This window comes from Elephantulus edwardii, unplaced genomic scaffold (assembly GCF_000299155.1).
Source record: "Elephantulus edwardii isolate Elephantulus edwardi_28Jun2011 unplaced genomic scaffold, EleEdw1.0 scaffold00042, whole genome shotgun sequence".
Classification (NCBI taxonomy): domain Eukaryota; kingdom Metazoa; phylum Chordata; class Mammalia; order Macroscelidea; family Macroscelididae; genus Elephantulus; species Elephantulus edwardii.
In genome coordinates, this window is record NW_006399792.1 from 18,635,103 (window position 1) to 18,639,657 (window position 4,555).

General features: G+C 39.8%; 1 pseudogene; it reads right to left on the reverse strand.

The window, feature by feature from the left end:
- Positions 1 to 233: 233 nt before the first annotated feature.
- On the reverse strand, positions 234 to 590 carry LOC102854514 (annotated as a pseudogene).
- Between the last annotated feature and the right edge of the window lie 3,965 nt (positions 591 to 4,555).

Consider the following 4,555-nt stretch of genomic DNA (forward strand, 5'->3'; position numbering starts at 1 on the left):
CAAAGTGCCATCTTAATACCCCTGAAAATAGGGGCAAAATTGACTCATTAATAAGTGTAATATTCAAAGAGGACTATATTGTGGTTTATAAAAGAAATGAATTCAGAAATTAGCAATGGAAAAATCATAGTAACTGTAAATAAGAAATGTCTTATTTCTGATTGCTGTTAAAACATTAAGTATTCCATTAAGTCATTAAGGTGGAACAAATTCCAAACTTACACTTACTTATATCACCTGAATTTAGTAATCCAATAAATGACAGAAAAGACAAAGAGTGTAAAGAGCACCATATAGCCCAGCAGCTTGGTTTGGCTCCCTCTGGATAAAATCTTCAATCTCTCCATTGTTTTACCTAGAAATCCAGTTGTAGAATCAAATTGTGAGTCCATTTCAGCTAATAATTTATTTTGATGTTTCACTTCATGGCCTATTTCGATGGAAAGAGACTTTATAGTAGTTACTTTGTTTCTTAGACTTTAGGTGAGTCTTTCATTTTCTTCTTCACAGGCATTATACTCAGTATTAGCATAGCCATAGTTCCCATAATTCCCAGGAGGTGCTCCTTCACCCAGGCCTGCACGCCTCATCCTGCCAGCGAATGGAGAGGAACGGCAGGAAGAGGGCAGGAAAGAAGGGCCAGGGAGTCACTGGGACCAGGTCTTCAGAGTCCCTCAGAACATCAGCTTCTCCCAAAGCGCCACGACATCAGTGAAGTCCCAACACAGCGCTCAGGACATGCCATTTTCTGAGCCTGAAGTAATTTCATAATGTTGCCCAACCCCTGATAATTTCATAATTGTTTAATAATAATAATAATAATAATAATAATAATAATAATAATAATAACCCTCTGATTCTGTTTATGTTCTGTTTACATCTTCCAGTGGCATTTATTATTGTTATTCTTGTTATTGAATATTATTGTCATATTGTAGATGCCTTTTGAAACAGATTAACCCAGAATTTCCTACTCTGGAATGGTGAAACTAATTCTGGTGGAAAATTCACTCACTCACTCACTCACTCACTCACTCATATATTTCTATCTAGTCAGAACCAACTAAGCATTAACCCTCCCTAGGGTAGCACTCACCCTAGGGTTTCTGAGGCCATAAATCACAGGAAGAGAGATAGCTCACGTTTCTCCCTCAGAGTAGCTGATGGATTTGAACTGACAGAGAGCCACGGCCGAGTAAGTCTCTATAGACTGTTCTACCTGAATATCTCCCAAAGGAAAAGTTGTTGTTGTTGTTGTTGTTATGTGCCGTCGAGTCACTTGTGACTCACAGCGACCCTATGTACAAAAACCCTAAACTCCACTCTGTCCTGTGCCAATCACACTGTCTCTGACACTCCCATCCCAATTGACCCAGTCACTGAATCAATCCACCTCATAGAGGGCCTTCCTCTCCTGCGCTGTCCCTCCACCCTCCCGAGCATGATATCCCTCTCCAGGGACTAGTCCCTCCTCACATGTCCAAAGTATGTTAGACCTCAGAATCTTTACCTCCAAGGAGCCACCCGGTTTAACCCTTTCCAGGACAAATCTGTTTGTTTTCCTAGCAGTCCATGGTATTCTCAATACTCTTCTCCAGCACCACAGCTCAAAGGCATCAATTCTCCTTCTATCCTCCCTGGTCATTGTCCAACTTTGATGCATAACAAGTGATTGAAAAGACCATAGCCTGTATCAGACACACCTTAGTCTCCAGAGAGACACCATTGCTCTTCAGTACTTTGGAGAGGCCCCTAACAGTAGACTTTCCCATGGCAATGCGCCTTTTTATTTACTGGCTGCTGGTGCCAAGACTGTTGACTATGGAGCCAAGCAAACTAAAGCTGTGTACAATCTCAATCTCTTCACCATCCATCCTGATGCTGCCAATTGGTCCAGTGGTGAGAATCTTTGTCTTCTTGACATTGAGCCTCAATCCATCTTGTAGGCTGCCGTCCTTGACACTCTGCAGCAGGTGCTTCAGGTCCTCTTCAGTTTCAGCAAGCAGGCTTGTGTCATCCACATAACGCAGGTTGTTGATAAATCGCCCACCAATCTTGACCCCACATTTCTCCTCATAGAGCCCAGCCTCCCGGATAGGTAGGAAAAACTTTTAAGAATAAAGATATGGTGGCCTAGTGGAGAGAAACTGTCCTGCAATTCCCAAGGAAGACAGTTTGAGGCCACCTGCTGTTCCGCGGGGTACACAACAACAACAAAGATAGTATAAACGTATCTTTAAAGTATTAACCCTTTAAACGTAACCAGAAAGATTATATCAGCATGTGCCAATTGCCATTACACAGTTAATACAATCAGAATGTAAATTATCATTTAACATGTATTTTTGTGTTGAAAATTAATTGTACTATGGCGAAGTTCACTAGCTTTTTACTTTGGGAGTGATCAAGAGTCCAGCTTTGAACTCCTCTCTAAATTTATAAAATCCATGTTGTTCTGTGCCTTTGAGTCAGAGCAAACTCATAGCTGACCCTCCAGCAGGATTTCAGAGGCAGTATATAACAAAGGAGAAGATTGTCCATCTTTCTCCCTGGGAGAAAGATTTGAACTGTGTGCTTTTGGCTTGTCAGTGCAATTCATTACCACTAGGCCCCCAGAGCTCTTTATTAAATCCTTAGATGATATTTTTCTTAGTTTTGGCAGCTCTCATATTGTCCTGTATAAAAAATTTAAAACCACAAGTATTAGTAGTATACCTAAATGCTTTCTATTTTCTCTGAAAGAGTGCCTTGAGTTTCAATTTCAAATAACTTAAGAAATCATGAGTCAGAATAAAAATTGGATAGCTACCAAATTTCCCATAGCTTGGCTGCCAGCTGTCTTGCAATCAGTTTGAGGCTCAACAGAACCAGAACCCTGGATACGTTTCAAGAGCCATCAGTTGAATTTTTAAATCTCTAAAATTTATTATGTCTCTTTCTAGAGTTCAGGTCCTTGCCTCTCATCTAGACTGTTGTAGTAACTTAAGACAAAATTGGAGGCAGACCAAGTTAATAACAAGATATCAAGAAATCAATCAAACTCCATCTTATTGAATTCTGATGTCTTTAGACATTAACTGCAAATGCAGTTATTTCTTTCTCTGACCCTAACTTCCAGAGCTAGAGCAAAGCTCACAAAGGAAAGATTGCCACATCTGCCCATGATTTTAGATTCTAGCCACAAGTTTGCAGATTTTAACAGTTCTGTGGATTCAAGTCAGCATACACTTAATTTCCAGAAGTAGGAGATCAGTCATATCTCCATTCTTCCACATTATCATTTCTGATACTAGCAGTTACGTCTCTCTCGCTCTCTCGCACCTGGGTAAGGCCAGAGCTTACAAATTAATAGGATACCACCTTGAGTTTCTTAATTAACTGCAATGACTCACAGAACACATGGAGAGTATATATTTACAGTAAATGATTTTATAATAGCAAAAAGGTATAAATTACGAACACAAAAGGAAGAGATGCACAATGAGACCTGGGAAGATTTTGCAGGTCTGTCATATTTCAGGGAGGCATGTCACTTTCCCTTTAACAACTAGTAAGTTCTCTGACCTTTAGCCACTCATGTGTGATGGGCCAAATCATGCCTCTTGAGGCTAGTTGTTAGTGGTCTCCCAGGCAAGTGTCTTCTGTTCTGGCCAATCTCAGCTTGTTAGCACAAATGCTCTCATGTGACCTGACAGTTCTAGACCAAGGTACTCCAATTATTCCAAGGATTGTTTCTCTGGAGGTAAGAACAGTAGCCACTTTACTTAGAGCAAAACTAGATACAGTCGTATCCCACTGGGGTTGGCACATATTCTCATTTCTTACTTGCTAAATACAAATTGAGGAAATTCCTCTACCTCTTCAGGATTTCTGTTATAAGCTCAGGAGTTCCTGGGGCTTCTTCACTCCTTCTCATCATTATTCTTTTGGTTTTGGTGAAAGAAAAAGTAATATTTTATTGTGGTTTTGGTGGAAATTTACATAGCAAATTAGGTTCCCACTGAAAATTTGTACACAGTTACAGAAAAAAAAAATCAGTGACGTTACTTGTATTTTTCACAATGAGACAGCATTATCTTTAATTGCGTTCTTGTTGACCCATTCCCAATATTCTAATTTCCCTGTCCCCTTCTCTTTCCATTTCAGGATACTTGTTTAATGCTTTAGTGTAATTGTTGACATTTTAATATCATATAATTTTATAATGGAACACTACACTTACACGTAAGGGAGCTCTTGTGGTCTAGTGGGTAAGGAGCTGTGTTGCCAACCTAAAGGCATGTGTTTTGAATCCACCAGCTGCTCCATGGGAGGAAGATGAGCAGTTTCCTTCCATGAAATTTATTGCCTCTTAAAACCCACTAGAGAGTCAGCTATGAGTCTGTTCTGACATGACAGCACATAACAACAACAGCAACACACTTGTAGGCATTGTTCCTTATGAGCCAATCTGTTAGTGTGCTAAAAAGTGACCTCCGAGGAGAGTTTTGGTTCAAAGTTTAATTAAACATATCTCAGAGTGATTTCACATGCAAGCAAGATTTTACTGAAGATT